Source organism: Pleurodeles waltl, chromosome 5, assembly GCF_031143425.1.
Source record: "Pleurodeles waltl isolate 20211129_DDA chromosome 5, aPleWal1.hap1.20221129, whole genome shotgun sequence".
Lineage (NCBI taxonomy): Eukaryota > Metazoa > Chordata > Amphibia > Caudata > Salamandridae > Pleurodeles > Pleurodeles waltl.
The window spans coordinates 573,999,441-574,019,124 of NC_090444.1; the positions used below are offsets into that span (position 1 = coordinate 573,999,441).

The following is a 19,684-nucleotide window of genomic DNA, read 5'->3' on the forward strand; positions in this document are numbered from 1 at the left end:
CATCAACAAATCTATAAGCAGCGTTGAAGAGTATGCGAATATATATCTGGTATTGGATTACGTTAGAAGAAAAGTCTTTCTTAGAGCCCCTGAGTATGATACTAGGTTTAAATGTAGTGGTAAATTACAACGGGTTTTAGGGACCGTACAACATCTGCAAAAGCAGGTGGATCCAGACCCTACATGTCCCGATATTAACGGCGGATTTTATACACTCTACGTTTATAGCGATATTGTAGAACCGCAGAGGGTTGGGGACAGTTATTCACCTTTGTTGAGGTGGGTCCCTGTGCAGGGCGAAAATAACACGATGGTTAATAGGCAACATCACAAACTCGACTATGTTGCAATTTCTAAAAACCATTTTGACACTATAACCATCATGGTGTACAACGATCAGTCGGAGCCGGTTGCCTTTAAATACGGGAAAGTTATTGTTAAGCTTCATTTAAGACCCCGGCGCGAAGGTGACTATTAGACAGCTGCGATGGTCATCATGAAAACCTACGGGGATCCATCTATGTACAGGGACTATTATAGAGTTCAGGCTGGGTATGGAGGCCACCCGCCCTACTTTCAAGGGGCTCCGGTTATGTATGGGGCTGGATTGGGGGGTTTCTTCCGGAGCATGTTTAGGCGAGCCATGCCCTTTTTGAGAAGAGGGTTCGAAATTGCAAAACCTCATGTCAAAGCGGCTGCTACGAACATCGCCCAGGATGTCGTGGGTAGTGTAACGTCTGCGGTAGCCGAGCGTATGAACAGACAGCCCCAAGGAGGAGCTGGGATGCTGTATAAAGCGCATGGTGGTGCTAAAAGGAAGCGAAGGGCTTCGAGGCGTAGGGGTCCACCAATGCCCTATAAGAAGCGACGGACTACTTCAAAAGGCCCTCACAAAAGAAGAGCCGTAAGACGGAAGAGATCGTCCAAGAAGAAGAAGAGAACTCGTTCTAGTGCGACTATTTTTTAAACATCGATCATGACCTTCGTACACTGTGCATCGGGTGAATGCGCCAAATCTGAGTTAGATCTGTTTTCTCTCAAACCCACACAGACCAGCATTGAAAACAGTTTTTTCATGGAAGTGTCGTCTATGGCCGCTCTGACACCCCTTGCACCGATAGAGTTTTATGTGTCGGGGTCCACGGATATGTACCTTGATCTCAACAACACTCTTCTGCACCTCGTCTGTAAAATAACCAAAGCGAATGGTGCCAACATCGAGGCTGATGCTAGAGTGGCCCCGATCGCCTACCCCATCGCAACAATGTTTAATCAAGTGGACATTAACCTAGGCGATCATCTCGTCACGCAGAGTGATAACATGTATGCCTACAGGGCCTACAAGAGAGTATTCTAAATTATAGTCGCGACGCGCTGGACACCCATCTTTCAGCGGGGCTCTTCTACAGAGATACCGAAGCGCATTTGGAGAACACGGCTTTGGATGGGGACAACGAGGGATTTAAAAAAAGAGCCAGCTTCGTCGCCGGCAGTAGGCAGTTTGACCTCCTGGGGCGCGTACATTCAGACCTTTTCTTCCAAGACAAACTGTTAGTCAATGGTATAGATCTTAAGATCAAACTTAACCGTAACAAGGACGCTTTCTGTCTCATCACCGGTGATGCAGAGCAGTATAAACTGGTTATATTGTCCACGAGCCTGTTTGTAAAGAGAGTGAAAGTGTCCCCGAGTGTCAGACTGGCCCATGCTGAAGCTTTACAATTATCGAACGCCAAGTATGCCATTGAAAGAGTTGCTCTGAAGATATTCAGCATCCCCGCCGGAACCCGATTAACGCAGCAGCAGAATCTATTTCTGGGGCAATTACCGAAACTCATCATCATAGGGTTTGTGGACAATACCGCTTTTAGTGGCCTCTACAACTCAAACCCTTTCAACTTCAAACACTACGATATCAACTATGCCGTTTTGCTTCACTAGGGCGCCGTGATACCCGCAAAACCTTTCACGCCGAATTTTGGAACATCAAATTTTGTCCGGGAATATCTCGGTCTGGTCTCGATAACGGGGAAACAGCTGCGGGACTCAGGAGTAGTTGTTTAAAGAGAAGGGTATGCTGCCGGCTACACTCTGTTTGCGTTTGACCTGACGCCTGACATGGAAGACGGTGACCACTACAACCTGATCAAAAACGGAAATCTAAAAGCGGAAATACGTTTTACACAGGCGCTGGCGACCAATGTGAACATGGTTGTGTTCTCGGTATTCGACAGCGTTATCCAGGTCAACCACGCCCGTCAGCTTATGTTTGACTACCATTGAAAGAGTGTAAAAAAAAAAAAATACAAATTTTAATTTTTTAAAAAAATATATAAAATGGACACTACGGAGATACGGGGCTTCTTAAGTAGACATAAATATGCTAAGAAATACTTTCTAGGGGTATTCCCTAGCGATGGACTACCTGAAAAGATAGGTCCAGAAAGGCCCCGCACCCTCGTCTTTAACACCGATCCCCATTACAAGGGTGGTACACATTGGGCGGCTCTGTTTCTGGATGTGGACAAGGTTATAGTGTTTGATAGTTAGATGTAGATGTGTTTTTAGACCTTCTGGTAACGCAGAGTCTGACTTTCTTTAACTTTTTTATTACTAGCTTGCGGTTTCTAGAGCTACCAAGCCACTTTGGCTTCTTATGGGCCCATCTGGTTTTTGGTAACTGACCCCCGCCGATCTGAACAATATTTGGGTTGTTTACAAATGGTGACACTGACACTACACCTACTTCGGATGGGGCTCCTTCAGATTGTTTAAGGCTGAGACTGCTCGGACCATCACCCCCAGAGGGCCTGTAAAGACCATCAGCACCTCCTAACTCTATATTTTGAGGTCTTATGGGCGTTGGTTTTGGGGGTTGACATGACCTCTGACTTTTGAGCGCTCGTAAAACTCTTAGAGCTCTACTAAGCAGGTGCTGTGGCTTCTTTTCATATTTAGACCTACGGCCCATTGTACTGGTAAATGTAGCTCTAACATTCCCCGTGTATGTACGCTCGCCTAGTCATGATGGTATGTTACCCATGGCTACAACTGTTGAAGCGCAAGTTTGGGCCATTGTGTTTCTACACCGAGCCATAAGCTGTTTTAAAGCCCTTATGCTAGCTCTGGATGCCCCTGTATTACAGTCGTTCTTACACAATTTTAAAGTTTTAAGACTGAGTTGGCATTTTAATTGTCTGAACGACTGATGTATATCTTTAATGTAGCTGTCTAGAACTCTAGTACGGTTTGAAAGGTTGGTTTCAAGACCAGTACTTGTGACATTAGAGGTATGATTGCCAACTCCCTGAGCTGCCCCTGTTATAGGACAGTGAGTGGCGTTATCACCCCCACTCACTGTTGATGGATCAGAGCGGGACGTAAAAACAGGGTTCCCTGGGGTTGTATCGGGGGACATCAGACATGGGGAGGTTAAATGTTTATCGTAATAACGGATGGCCGCTGATGTAGAGGCAGTGCTGTGGCTGGGTGCTGCTGATTGAGACCCTACTGATTGTAACCCTGAGGGGATCGTCTTAGAAGTGTCACAAGTGGATGCCGGGGCTTCAGAACTCTGGGTAGTACCAGCTAGAGCCTTAAGAAGTCCTATACAGTGGGAATAAGGATCCTCTACAGGGTGATCATTTTCCAATGACGAGTCATGTATCAGGGATGGGTTAGTTGTACAACCTGGAAGGGCTAGGGCGAGGCCAGACACCCCTGTATTAGAACTCTGGGACCTAGGTGGAACCGGCTGCACCTTAACAAACATTTTAAAAGACAGGTCTAAAGGCCCAGATTGTAGCTCAGGGGTCTGGAACTTCTTCCTACAACTCTTTAAGGACAGCCGATTTATTTTAGGACTGCTGCACTGTTTTGGGGACCCTCCAGAGGCCTCACACGGTACAAACAGTTGGGCGTTAGGTGATGTAAGAACGATAATGTCCGTTTGTCCATGCCCCATCCCCGGGCTAGTTGTTGCTGAAGTGTTCGCTGTACTGGGCATGCCCTTTCTGGCGGTTGGTGTGGTGTAGTTAAGAGTTGTACCTGGACCATGATCGGTGGTTGTAGAGAGGTTGCAGGGTGGGTCTTGGTGTTCTGGGTGGTTCACGAGTACCGATGGCGCTGTGGGGTTTTGAGCAGTCCCAGTGCAGACCTTTAAAGACGACAGCCGCTGCTTAGTCTGAGGGCAGGCGTCTCCGGAGCTCTGGTATGATGATTCTAGGATGTAAAGATAGCAAAATACATATTAGGGCTAGTTATAGCTGCTATACCTATGGGTGTGAAAGACGTTTAGACACACTAAGGACTGTATACACCAGACTCTACATTTTCTAAAACTCACCTTGGGTTTTTCGGCTTGAGGGTCCCTTCTTAATAGGCGGGCCGTCCTTAGACGCAGGGGACTTCCTTTTGCGGGGCTGGTTTTTAAGCTTTGCATCCAAATTCCGGATCGCTTCTTCCATAGGGGCCCCTCGGGATAAAAAACATAAAAAAATAATGTTACACTTACAATATAATACATAGACTATACAAACTCACTGAGATGGCCAAATATAGGTCTGATTGTTGGGCCTGTTAGGTTTTCAGAGGGGTTACAAAAAGAACCCTAATATATACCTGCAGAAACGTTATCCTGTGACAAGGTGCTTGACCCATCTTGAACATGAAGGATTTGTTGGAAAGAGGCAATCGCACACCTGAGTTCTTCATCATAACCTATGCAAACACATGGGTGCCCATTAGAAGTAAAATAAAAAAATAACAATCCTGACAACGTAGTTTAGAATGACCTATAGCCTGTAACTCACCTTGCTGCACGGTCTCCATTTCCACATGGGATTCCCCAGACTCTTGACGGTCCTGTGTACAAGAGAGACAGATTTGCCTTTAAACATACCACAATTCATCTTCTAGGTCAGAACCCTTCATAAAAGCACACCAAGTGTTGAAAAATAAATAAATAAATAAAAAATTTAGAAAAAAAAAAAATTGTAATTAAAAAAATATATACATATATATATATATATATATAAAGATTCAAATTGTTGAATCCCTATGTTCTGGAAGTATAAATACATATTGACTACTGTAAAACTTTTCTCAAAAACTATACACGGTTTAATAAACAAATTCCACATGGTGGCGCTCTTGCATAATACGAGCTCTAGGATTGTCTCTATAAGGCATAGACTGGAAACTGGATCCTAGGATTCATGCCGGGTTTTCAGCTTAGCTCAACAAGGCTCTGAACCATGTGTGGGGGCGGAGCTCAGTCTAAACTCCAAGCTGAGCCAGTTCCAATAGCACACAGTCTTTGTTTTAAAAAAAAAAAGAAAATGGCCGGATGTGGATGCAACATGTGTGAGGTCCTGGGTTTTTCAGGACATCAATCCAGTCTGGCAGACCCTCCCTGAACTACGGTGAGTGGATGGGGGTTTTGGGTTCTGAGGCTCTTTACCAGGGATAGTTTTTTAATCATTATTATTTTTTATTGATTTCAACATCTTTTATTTTTAATTTGTGTGATTTAAAAAACAACCTTCTAGACCCCAGGGTCTCCTAAACCCCAGGGTCACACTTGCCATATATATTTTTATTTTTTATTTAAAAAGGTTGCCCCATGGAGACCTGGGGGGCTCTGAGCCTCCTGTTCAGGGCCCTCATGCCCACACAGGCCTTATTTTTATTTAAAAATAAAAAAATAAAAAAATGTTGCCCTAAGGGACCTTGGGGCCCCCAATCCCAAGGCCCCCAAAACGCTATTCCTTTCTTTTTTTATTTATATCTGTATGGGCCCTAGGGCCCAAGCGCGAGAGGTCAGGATCCCACCGAACCTGGCCTCCCGCCATTACTCCCTTTTTTTTTTCTTTTTTTTTTTAAAAACAACCGCCGCACTATGGCGGCTAGCACCGACTCACTGAGGCCTTGGGAACACCACGAGGGCTCAGTGAGCCGGTCGGAAGAAGGTTTAATTACAGAGAATGCCGCTGAAACACGCGCGGCATTCTCTGTAATTAAACATCCTGGGCGGCTCTCAGAAGCCGCTGGGGTATTCCCCAGCGGCTTCTGAGAGCCGCCTTGCTGAAACCCTGAGACGAGGGTCTCCGAGGCTGCAGACGCCCGGAGACCCGCGTTATCAAGGTAGCAGATCTCTCTGCTCAGAGGCAACGCTGCTCAGAGGCAGCGTTGCCTCTGAGCAGAGAGATCTGTTATCTTGATATCGCGGGTCTCCGGGCGTCTGCAACCTCGGAGACCCGCCTTATAGTTATGGACAAAGCGGCTCTCAGACCCACAGGGGTCTGAGAGCCGCTTTGGCCATAACTATAAAGCTGGTCTCCGAGGCTGCAGACGCCTGGAGACCCGCGTTATAGTTAAGGCTAAAGCAGCTCTCAGACCCACGTGGGTCTGAGAGTAAGGCTGAAAAAGTTAATAAATGGCCTCCCCAGAGTGCAGGACGGCTCTGGGGAGGCGCGTTATTAACTTTTTCAACCTTGCTCTCAAACCCACGTGGGTCTGAGAGCAGCGTTGAAATACTTAATAACGCGCCTCCCCAAAGCCGTCCTGCACTCTGGGGAGGCGCGTTATTAACTATTTCCGAGCTGTTCTCAGAACCCCCTATGGGCTCTGAGAGCAAGGTTGAAAAAGTTAATAAATCGCCTCCCCAAAGCCGTCCTACACTCTGGGGAGGCGCGTTATTAAGGGTTTCAGCGCTGCTCTCAGACCCACGTGGGTCTGAGAGCAGGCAGAAACCCTTAATAATGCACCTCCCCAGAGTGCAGGTCGGCTCTGGGGAGGCCCGTTGTTAACTTTTTACGGCTGCTCTCAGAGCCCATAGGGGGTTCTGAGAACAGCTCGGAAAAAGTTAATAGCGGGCATCCCCAGAGTGCAGGACTGCTCTGGGGTGTCCCGTTGTTAACTTTTTACGGCTGCTCTCAGAGCCCATAGGGGGTTCTGAGAACAGCTCGGAAAACGTTAATAGCGGGCATCCCCAGAGTGCAGGACTGCTCTGGGGTGTCCTGTTGTTAACTTTTTACGGCTGCTCTCAGAGCCCATAGGGGGTTCTGAGAACAGCTCGGAAAAAGTTAATAGCGGGCATCCCCAGAGTGCAGGACTGCTCTGGGGTGTCCCATTATTAACTTTTCCAGCTACTCTCAGAGTCGGGGGCTCTGAGAGCAGCTCGGAAAAAGTTAATAATGGGCCACCCCAGAGTACAGGACAGCTCTGGAGAGCTTTGGGGGTGCAAGGTTATTCATTTTAGATCTCTGCATCCAGCAACGCTGAGAGCAGAGTTCTAAAATGAATAACCTTGCACCCCCAAAGCTCTCTGTCTAAACACACTACTGCTGCCATTAATTGTGAGAGCCCAGAATTCTGTGGCCCTACAATAAATACACATAAAAAAAATACATACAGATACCCTCAACAACCCTGTACAAATTAAACCCTGGCTCCACCCCACAAAACAAGTGCAGACCATCAAAACTACATGCAACGGCATAACACAAGAACCCATAAGTACAAATTAAGCATGGCCATCAGCCCACAAAATAAGTGCAGACCCTCAAAAATACATGCCCATACACAACCCCTGAACTGGCAAGTACAAATTAAACCTTGGTGCCACCCTACAAAATAAGTGCAGACCCTCAAAAATACCGACAGATACATAGCCCCAGAACCTACAAGTACAAATTAAACCACGCCGCCATCCCGCAAAATGAGTGCAGATCATCAGAAACTCATGTAAATGCTCAACATAAGAACCAGCCTGTACAAATTAAGCAGTACCATTACACCCCACAAAATAAGTGCGCTCACGCAAAAATACAAATACATAGCTCACGACCCCCACAAATACCCCTTAAAAGAACACCATCCCACAAAATGAGTGCAGATTTTCAAAAATACATGCCCATACACAGGCCCAGAACCAGCAGGTACAAGTTAAGCAGTACCAATACAATCCCCAAAATAAGTGCGCCCCCGTAAAAATACAGACAAATACATCGCACAAGACCCTACAAGTACCAATTAAACAAAATCATCCCACAAAGTAATTACAGTATCTCAAAAATACACTAATAGCTTTTTATTTTTTTAAATTTTTTTAATTTTTTTAAAGCAGGAATTTTACATCTCTATGTATAGTTAAACAGGTTGGGGCTAATGTCATTGTTAAACTATAGTAAAACACATACACACACCACACTGTTACAGACCTTAAGTAGAAGATGTTTAGCAACACCAGTCTGAGCTCTGCCCTTCATATTTCCAGCCATGATGTCCTGATGCGCCCCTGCTTGCCACAAATGTCAGTATGTAGTTCAGAAAAAAGAGGTCTGTGAAGGTGAGGGGTTCTTATACAAGGCTCACAATGGTAATTATGCCTGGGCTCTGTGATTGGTGGGACCTGGAAATAGACATCTGTTATAGGTTGGCAATACTTGGCCTTTGTTGTGTTTCAAACTTTTAATTACTGGGCCAGTTTCTAATTTAGCCCCCTCGGTGACCCCTGGAAAGGCTGTAAGCACACATCTGTTTTAGATTTGCTATGCCCCTCATCCTCTGTTGTGTTTCAAACTTTTAATTACTGGGCCAGTTTCTAATTTAGCCTCCACTGTGTCCCAGGGATAGCCTATAGGCACGCAGCTGTTTTAGATTAGCCATGCCACAACAACCTCTGTTGTGTTTCAAACTTTTAATTACTGGGCCAGTTTCTAATTTAGCCTCCACTGTGTCCCAGGGATAGCCTATAGGCACACAGCTGTTTTAGATTTGCTATGCCACAACAACCTCTGTTGTGTTTCAAACTTTTAATTACAGGGCCGGTTTCTAATTTAGCCTCCACTGTGTCCCAGGGAAAGGCTGTAGGCACACACCTGTTTTAGATTTGCTATGCCACAACAACCTCTGTTGTGTTTCAAACTTTTAATTACAGGGCCAGTTTCTAATTTAGCCTCCACTGTGTCCCAGGGATAGCCTATAGGCATGCAGCTGTTTTAGATTAGCCATGCCACAACAACCTCTGTTGTGTTTCAAACTTTTAATTACAGGGCCAGTTTCTAATTTAGCCTCCACTGTGTCCCAGGGATAGCCTATAGGCACACAGCTGTTTTAGATTTGCTATACCACAACAACCTCTGTTGTGTTTCAAACTTTTAATTACAGGGCCAGTTTCTAATTTAGCCTCCACTGTGTCCCAGGGAAAGGCTGTAGGCACACACCTGTTTTAGATTTGTTATGCCACAACAACCTCTGTTGTGTTACAAACTTTTAATTACAGGGCCAGTTTCTAATTTAGCCTCCACCGTGTCCCAGGGAAAGCCTATAGGCACACATCTGTTTTAGATTTGCTTTGCCACAACAACCTCTGTTGTGTTTCAAACTTTTAATTACAGGGCCAGTTTCTAATTTAGCCTCCACTGTGTCCCAGGGAAAGCCTATAGGCACACATCTGTTTTAGATTTACCTCTCTAAATTGATAGGCTGGCTCTAACAAAAGCAGCATTTGACCATTCCCACTTTTTTTTTTTTCCTTTGGATTAGCCAGCAGTGTGGAGGTTTGGCCAGACCGCCCACTTTGCCGCCCTATGCAGAGGCCCCCTAACAGCCACTTGGGCATGAATGTCTGACATGTCCAGACCTGTCCCTCTCAAGCTCTGAAACCACTTGCACATCACTAAGTCATACTTTTTACACATCCCATAGGCCAATACCCAGGGGCTAGGACCCAGACATGGGGCTAACACGTGACACCATGAGGTCACAAACCACGTGACACCCCCCATGCATCCACGTCACTTCTGGGGAGGGCTTTCAGGGACACCGGAAGTCCCAGCCACCGGAAATGAAGTCACTTCCGGGGGGCGGGATAACTGTCACTTTTAATATGGTGATTAAAGGTATCCCTTCCTACTACTCTTGCTTCCTTGCTGCAATAGGACTGATGGTTGACAAAAGGGATATTGCCTGACACTGGATGTGCACAGCGATCCCGCCAATCCGAGAATGGTTAAGGGGTACTGCTGATGAAAGGGTGTATCGGACAAGTGAATGTGCAAAGAAACCATTACAGGGTATGGCAACCACGGTACAGCCATTCCCACAAAGTACAGCCAGATTTATGATTGTTTTACCAGTGAGCAAATCATGTAAAATGTTGGGAATGGGTGCAGTTACGAAGCGGATGAATTGCTATTTGTTGATAAGCTGAAAAAAACTAAATATATATATATATATATATATATATATATATATATATATATATATATATATATATATATTGTAAAATTGTTTTGCTACAACAGAGGATTGCTGTTCACATCTTCTCTTATCTATCACACACTGGATGGCTGAGAAATATAATCTCATGGGTTTCTTCACTAAAACCTCCTTCAGGTTCATCTCTGACTCTGAAGCCAGCTCCACGTCTGGCACTACAATCTATGCCACTTCCTGCCACTCTTATGCCACTGAGACTGGTAAGGACACTGAACCTATTGTTCTGTTTGACTCTGAATGAAACCTGTCTCGCCCTCCGCCAAGACTGTGTCCTGAAACAGTCCTGATTGGAGCAGCACCTGTTTACTATGACTCAGACAAAAGGGCACCTTTGCATAGGAGCTGCCTTCTAGACCTCCAACAACTTTTCGGATCAGGTTCTGATCAAAGCAACCAGCCTTTGGGAATGATGGAGATGATTGGGATACATTTCCCCTACAGTATGATGACAATAGTATCTATCTTGACAGCAAAAGGCAACCCTGTTTTTTATGTCCTACCTTATTCCAGAGTGGTTCAGGGTTCCAATAGCAGGATCAACCCAAACTGTTTTCTTATGACCTCTCCTAATAGAGCGTTAAAGAGACTTGAAGGATTTGGGAAACAAGTGTTCTCTCCAACTAGCCTCGCCCTTCGATCAATCAAAGCCAGCATTTTCCGGGTAGGTACTTCCACACATGAGACTCAGTCGCAGAGATCTTGCCAGCAGTCTCACAGAAGTTCAGAGCCAATTTGCTGCAGACTATTAAGGGTGGTTAGAACATGGCCAATTACGTCATACGATCAGGCCTGGACAGAACCAAAGGTTTAAGAAGAGCAGTCAGGACTAGCGTTTTGCTTTGGCACCACATGTAGATGAAATTCACTGGATTCTTGGGTGGCATTCAGGCATCACTGATGATTTTTTTTTTGTTGGGTCTCACCTCTTTGCCTGAAGTCCTACTCCAACCTAGAGCACTTTAAAGAAAGTAAAGCCACAGTGTGCTCCCTTATCACTCCACGCCTTCAAGGTAGTATCCTCAACAGTTCGCTACACTAGAGGCATCAACAGAGGTTTCTCCTGTAGGCAATGCCAAGGCCCACCACCCTAATAGCAGGCACCCCAGTACTTTTGAGGTTGGGGTATAGGATCCAACAGCCAGCATCCAGCATCCAGGACCACAAAGGCAGGAAACCTCACAGCCCCTGTCCTCCCAGGAGGCGTATCCAAGCTGCTTTAGTTTGCCCTTTGCGGCACTCAACCACCCTGCAGTAGGCATGACCAGTCATTTTCTCTATGGGTGGCATGTCATAACATCTAACAAGTGGATTCAGTGGACCTGCACCCTGCAATTCCTTTTCGACCTGCCTCTCTTCCATTTGCACCAGAGTAGCTTTCAGAGGACCGCTTGTCCATTTTGCTGCAGGATGTTCAGACTCTGTTGGCAAAAGGACCTTTATAGAAAGTTCTGGCCTTGGAAATCAGAAGTGGATATTACTCCTGTTATATCTTTGTACCAAGAAAGGGTGAAGGCCTTCATCTTATTTTAGATCTTCAACCCCTCTATTTCTTCCTTTGGCTGGACAAATTGAAGGTGCTCATGTTGACCCAGGTGCTCTCTTCCATGGATCCTGGATATTGGATGGTGCTTTGGAACTGCAGGATGCCTATTTCCATGCTCCCATCTTGTAGGCTCACAGACACTACCTGTGGTTCAAGGTGACCCACAAGCAGTTTCAATTTGGTGTGCTCCCTTTAGGCCTCACCAGTACCCCGTGGGTGTTCGCAAAAGTGATGGCAGTGGTTGCAACATACTTTCAGAGATCGAGTGTACCAGTCTTCCACTACCACAATGACTGCCTGTTGAAGATGGACTCCCTACAGTCAGTCATGGGTAGTTTCATAAGAGCCATCCTGGATACAGTGTGTTACTGGGCCTTCCTCCAGACCAGAGAGTTTAGGTTATTCTAGCTGTGACCATAATGTATCAGCATCAGTCCTTAGTCTCAGTGATGATGGATCTGAGACTTCTTGACTATTTATCTCCTACATCTTGCTTCTCAACTATACAAGATGCCATTTTCATGCTCTGCAATGTTATCTGATGTCTCAGTAGGCACAGCAGCAGGCAAACCTGTCATAATCCAATCAGGTTTCTGACGCTGCTGCAAAAGATCTGCAGTGGTGACTGTGCAACCTCAATTGGACCCGCATCAGACTCCTGCCCCTACTCAACCCAGAACTGACAGTGGTGAAGGACGCATTACGGTTGGGATGGGGAGGTCAACTGGGAGAGGTGAAAATCAGAGCTCTATGGTCTCTGGTAGAGACCTGTCTCCACACTAAGGGGCATATTTATACTCCGTTTGCGCCGAATTTGCGTCGTTTTTTTCGACGCAAATTCGGTGCAAAACTAACGCCATATTTATACTTTGGCGTTAGACGCGTCTAGCGCCAAAGTATGAGGAATGAGCGTCATTTTTTTGCGTGAACGCCTTCCTTGCGTTAATGAGATGCAAGGTAGGCGTTCCCGTCTAAAAAAATGACTGCGACGCAAATGCGTCGTATTTATACTCCCGGGCAAAAATCACGCCCGGGAGTGGGCGGGGCAAAAAACCCCGCATTTGCGCCTCTTTTTAACGCCTGGGTCAGGGCAGGCGTTAAGGGACCTGTGGGCTCAAAATGAGCCCACAGCTGCCCTCCCATGCCCCCAGGGACCCCCCCTGCCACCCTTGCCCACCCCAGGAGGACACCCAAGGATGGAGGGACCCATCCCAGGGACATTCAGGTAAGTTCAGGTAAGTATAATTTTTTTGGTTTTTTTTTGGCATAGGGGGCCTGATTTGTGCCCCCCTACATGCCACAATGCCCAATGACCATGCCCAGGGGACATAAGTCCCCTGGGCATGGTCATTGGGCAAGGGGGCATGACTCCTGTCTTTACTAAGACAGGAGTCATGTAAATGGCGTCTGGGCGTCGTTAAAAATGGCACAAATCGGGTTGAGGCGATTTTTTTGCCTCAACCTGACTTGCCCCATTTTAAGACGCCCTAACGCCATTTTCCCCAACGCCGGCGCTGCCTGGTGTACGTGGTTTTTTTCCACGCACACCAGGCAGCGCCGGTCTGCTAGCGCCGGCTAACGCCATTCAATAAATACGGCGCCCGCATGGCGCTTCAGAATGGCGTTAGCCGGCGCTAAACGTTTTGACGCTAAACTGCGTTAGCGCAGTTTAGCGTCAAAAAGTATAAATTCGGGCCTAACTTTTTGAAATTATGGGCAATTCACTTAGCATTGAAAACCTTACTAGCATCCATCAAGGGAAGGGTGGTTCAGGTCCTCACCGACAACACCACCACCATGTGATATTCCAGTAAGAAGGAGGGATGGGGTGTTGCCCTGTGCAAAAAGGTCCTGTATTTCAGGACCTTGCAGAATGGTAAGCGCATTTCCATGATTGTTTACTGTATAGCAGGATTTTTAAACACCAGGGCTGGCAAACTCAACTGTTGATGCCTAACAGATTATGAATGGCAGTTACATCAGGACTTGTGGAGAACCCTGCCACAATCTCTTTACTACTGCCAAGAATGAGCAATTTCAACACTTTTGCACACTGGAGTTCCCAAGAAGGCTGTCTCTTGTAGGCACATTCTGTCTTGAGTGGAGCACAGGACTCCTGTATGCCTGCCCCCAACTACTTTTGCTGCCCAGAGTTTTAAAGAACATCAGGAATGACCGGGTTCAAGTCATACTAGTGGCTCTGGATTGGGTCAGGAGAGTGTGGTTCCCAGAAGTTCTTGGTATGAGAATCTGTCCTCTGATCAGGCTGCCAGTTAAAGGAGGATTTTCATTCGCAGCAGGGCAGGATCTTGCAATCTCCATCACCATCCTTGGAGAATGAGTGGCGACTGTGGACTGCATTTGATCTTTCTCCCGAATTAGTGTATTTGATTCTTGTGGCATCCTTATGAGCCATCATGGATAGCGCATTGTCCAGAATGATGCCTAGGTTCCTACCATGGTCAGTGGGGGTAGGACTAGGTCCAAGTTCTGAGGGCCACCAGGATGCATGCCATGGGGAGCTTCTGTTTCTGAAAATCAGTACCTCTGTCTTGTCCATGTTGGGCATCTGGAAGTTGACCTTCATCCAGTTGGCAATGTCGTCATGCAGTTGTGGAAGTTGTTCCTGGTGTTAGTGGGGCCTTCAGAAAGGGAGAGGATGAGGTGTGTCTTCGGCATAGCATATGATGTTAAGTCCATGATTTTTGGTGATACTGGCACTACTGCATTGACAGCCACATCCAATGAAAAGAGGATTTTGGCTGTTCAGCCCTGCTTGGCTTTTTAGTCTTAGTCATTATACAGATTCCTCACTGTCCTACCGCTTCCCCCTTCTGTGGAATGGAACCTTCCCGATATAAAAAAGGTACGAAATGAGAGATCTGCATGCAGCCGCAAATAATTAGCCTATTTGAGCTCTGCTTCCCAGGGTATGGACTGTGTCAAGAAAGAAGCTGATGTCAGCACCCATGGGTGGCAGCACTTGTGTGAGGTTTCAGCCGTCACCTCTGTGAGGAACAGGGTTGACATGGAGCAGCAGACTCCACCTAACGGCACACAAGGGCTATGCTGAAAAATCTTCCAGGTCCAGTCTGGCACCTGGGAATGTTCTAAAGGTGAGAAATCTGCATTTATAGTATCCACCAGTAAGAGCATTACCAAAGGCAATTTGTTTGATGAATATATTATGATGATGAAGCAGATTTTTGGTTTAGATGACATACTGTTTGTGTAAAAATCATGGGTATGTTGATCATCTCGTAAGTGTTGAAAATGGTGGTTAAAAATATTAATTGTAAACCAAGCACAATATGTATTTTTTGCACTGAGGCATTGTTCAACCCTCTGGAAAAATATCTATCTCTGATTGGGCATTACTTACAGCTGAATGTAATTGATCACAAAGTAGATTTTATTCAGCAGTGAAAAGATTGGTGAAACGTTTCGAAAATATAATGCATCTCAAACTGTACTTGAGGGACACCCAAGATAGCAGCTCAGAAGTTACATAAAGGGGCTTCATAGGATCAAGAAACAGATGTGGTAGCTCATAGTATACACCACAGATGTTGAAACTCTTTGGTTCCACCTCAAAACTGCCACCCTGACAAAAAAGCTATTTTACTTGTTTTATTATTAGTATTTGTAAATTGTGTTTAATTAGGAAAGTCACTAATCTAATAGGAGCAATTGAATACACGTTAGGAAATTTATCAAGTGTAACACAACGTTTGTTGCATATGTATTGGAAGAGGCAGAGGGTAGAGGTTATCAAGGCCCATATTTATACTTTTTGACGCAAAACTGCGCCAACGCAGTTTTGCGTCAAAAAAATTAGCGCCGGCTAACGCCATTCTGAAGCGCCATGCGGGCGCCGTATTTATTCAATGACGTTAGCCGGCGTTAGCCGCCGGCGCTGTCTGGTGTGCGTTAAAAAAAACGACGTACACCAGGCAGCGCTGGCGTAGGGGGAAAATGGCGTATGGGCGTCCACAAATGGTGCAAGTCAGGCTGAGGCAAAAAAATCGCCACAACCCGATTTGCGTCATTTTTTTACGACGCCCTTCCCCCATTGAAATGACTCCTGTCTTAGCAAAGACAGGAGTCATGCCCCCTTGCCCAATGTCCATGCCCAGGGGACTTCTGTCCCCTGGGCATGGTCATTGGGCATAGTAGCATGTAGGGGGGCACAAATCAGGCCCCCCTATGCCACAAAAGTTTTTTTTAAAAAATACTTACCTGGACTTACCTTAATGTCCCTGGGGTGGGTCCCTCCATCCTAGGGTGTCCTCCTGGGGTGGGCAAGGGTGGCAGGGGGTGTCCCTGGGGGCAGGGGGGGCACCTCTGGGCTCATTCTGAGCCCACAGGTCCCTTAACGCCTGCCCTGACCCAGGCGCTAAAATCTGGCGCAAATGCGGGTTTTTTAGACCCGCCCACTCCCGGGCGTCATTTTTGCCCGGGAGTATAAATACGACGCATATGCATCGCAGTCATTTTTTAAGACGGGAACGCCTACCTTGCATATCATTAACGCAAGGAAGGTGTTCACGCAAAAAAATGACGCTAACTCCATGAACTTTGGCGCTAGACGCGTCTAACGCCAAAGTATAAATATGGAGTTCGTTTTGCGTCGAATTTGCGTCAAAAAAAACGACGCAAATTCGGCGCAAACGGAGTATAAATATGCCCCCAAATCTCTTAAGACAGATCTTTCCACAAGCAAGACCGGAAAATACAGGATCTCTGTCAGTGGTTTATTTGTAAATAAAAACGTGTCGGTGCCCAAAGCTTTCCTGCGAAACACGTGGTTGCAGCATTTAATTGTGCGAACACATAATACTGAGATAGCAATCCTAAAAACATCTCGGGCCTCTTGAATCCATTTACAGCCACTTCCTGCCTCTTCAGCTCACTCATGCAGCTTTCTGCTTTGTTCCTTTTATTACGCTGTCTTTAGTCTGTCTTTCCCATATGTGTCTTTTTCTCGCAGTAATTGCCTGATGCGGAAAAGTAAGTACCGGCCCTCAAAAGTAACAGCTGGTGTCCCCCACCGGCAACCACTGGCTCAAATTAAGCACTGATCTGTGTAACTTTTGAACTTCCAACTTGATTTAAGTTTTAATCTGACGATCTCCTCCACTCTGGATACAGGTGTACAATTGGGGTCCAGAGTCCCCTGACATGTGCCTCCTATGTCTCATCTGACTTCGATGTCTGAGGAAGATTCAGGTAATCGAATTACTGTACATCCATGAATGCCTGCTGTGCATCTGGCCTTACTGCCACATCATCTGCAACTTTCTCATCTCTTGTAGATACCCTGATATATGTCTTCTCAGCCAGAGCCCTTTCCACAGTATCCCTAACCAACATGTTCACAGATGGGCAGTGTGTGCCGAGTCAGCCCATTGCTATTCATCTTTTCGCTAGATGCGAACCGAGAAGTGCAAATGTGTACTGCATCTTGCCTTTCTTCAGCCTTGGGACAACCGCCCAGCAAACATTGTTTTGGAGAGGCTTCCAAACGAATTTCAGCCACTCTCTTTATAGCCTTCTGACCACCAACTCCCAGAAACTTGACGTCTTGTCTCAGTGACATTTGAGGTGCATAAACAAAGCCTCCACTGCTCTTCACTTAGGGCATGACACTGACCTACCCAGATAAAATGTTCCTCAGTTTTATCTGTGTCAAGCTTATGCGATGTACTAACTAAAGTATATGAGTTTGAAATCGCCTTTACCAGGTTTCAGGTTGCCTCCTATCATTGAACTGCTCGCAGAAGTCATCCTCTGACAATTGCCTACTTTTAAATGGCTTGACCCTGTCTGCCTTAAGAAGAATCAGCTGATGCTCTGAGCCCAGCTGCAGGATCACCTCAAAGGTGCGAGTAGAGGATGACTCTCTCGGAAACCCAATGCAGATCTCCCTAGTTGTCCCAGCCAATTTAGCACACTGCATGAATTGATCCAGACAGATTGTGAAAGCATCCCAAGCTTCCAGAAGGGAGATGAAGACTTCCTTCAGATATGATGTGTGACATCCCCCCTTTTCAACGTGCCACTGACATGTACCAAGTTACTTGTTGAAGTGGTTGTAAAGTCCATAAATCCAGTTTCCTTGCAAACAGGGGTCTTTTCAGGACTCTTAACTACCCTTTCCCAGGCACATCCAGTCTGACGAATTACATATTTAATCAATAGTTGTAACAGTGGAGACTCCCCATGTGTTCCCCCAAATAGCTGTATCTCCTAGTTATCATATTCGGTGGACCAATTAGCCACATGCTGCTGCTGATGCACTGCTTAAAAGTACAATTCCATATCAGTGAGGTTCGGTTACCCCCTCATCCTCGTACAATTTCAATGAGCGCATAGCAACCCTGCTTCTCCTTCTCACCCCAAACCAGGGAAACCATCAGGCTGCACAGGTTCCACAAAAAAATGAAGTGATAGGGGACACAAGGAGTTCTGTATACTATAAAGACAGCATGGAGAAAAACCACTTTTGTAATAGCCACTCTTCCCATATTGGAAAGAGGAAGTGTATTCCAAAAATATGTATTGATGACCGTAGGTCTCTAGGACCAAACTCATATAATATGCATGTTGTTTCTCAGTAGTGAGAGCCGCCATTACACCATTGTCCAGATCCCATCGCAGTCCCAGTTCAGTCAAGTGTTTAAGAGGGTCCTAATTATGACATCCATTGGTAACAGAATGGTTATACCCCTATTGTTTCTCAGAACAGTAATGTTCTCAAACATGTCTATGTGTGCCATAAGCATCGGTCCGAGACTCTGGGCTGCATCGGGTAAATGCATCATCAGCATAAAAGGACCCCACAATATTGCTGTCACACACTCTAATTCCCCAATCCTTCGGCTCCTCCTTGAGTTTTAACACCAGTGGCCCCACCACAAGAGTGAAAAGCAATCACAGAACCCCTGCCTGGTGCTCCTCCCAGTCCTCCAACTCCCAGAGACCAAACTGCCACCCCTGACTCTCGCCGTGAGATTCGTGTAAAGCAGCAGAAGCCAGCCAAGAATGAATGACTGTATACACATACGTCAAAGGCCTCCAGCAAGTAGGACTGTCTCAAAGTAGCTAAGGCCTTTTTTAAGGTCCAGTGCCAGCCACAAGAGTTTCTCAGGCGAGTCAGCTGCAGCATATAACACGTGTGTAAGCCTCCGGATATTCATTGGTGTGCTAGAGCCTGGCATAAAGCTGCACTGATCCTCGTGTTTTAACTTTGATAAAGTTATCAAACTTAATGAAGAATGAAAAAAAGAACCTGTGATAGGGCTCTACTATTCTTTTTAGGCAGCAAGAGATACAAACCAAGTATCTGATTAGGTAGAGGGTTATTTTGGTAAAAATGTTGTGGGTAAGGAACGTTTTTTACATGAAAACATTTGAACATAAAGAGGTGAAGCAGTGGCGAATGTGTGGAGAAAAAGTAGACCTTAACACAACAGTTTCTCCACACCTTTCCACTCCCCTCCTGTTTATGGAAGTAGCGATCACATTGTAGTGTTCTTGGGCCACGCTTTGGCACTGACAGCTTTGAGTTGGGGATTCTTTGTTTACTTACTACAGTGAAAGAGCATGCAGGTTATAAACAAGCATTTGCAATGCAATAGGTCTCGCATTTGCGAGAGTTGGAACTATTGCCATTGTAAATGACAATTGTGGAACTGTGCAAGTTGGAATTGTGTGAAGTATATTTGTGTGGTGAAATTATGGGGCATGGTGAAAAGATAGGGGTGAAAGCTACACAGTATAGACAGAAACCAAGATAGAGAGGGATAGGCAGTTTGTGCATGAAGTGGTGAATGAACTCTGGACAGAGAAGCAGAA

The 19,684-nt window shown here is 45.9% G+C and overlaps 1 protein-coding gene across 4 annotated transcripts in view; it reads left to right on the forward strand.

The window, feature by feature from the left end:
- LOC138295834 (uncharacterized) overlaps positions 1-19,684 on the forward strand; it is a 1,330,477-nt gene that overhangs the window by 1,234,800 nt on the left and 75,993 nt on the right. The gene's annotated exons all lie outside the window — the stretch shown is intronic.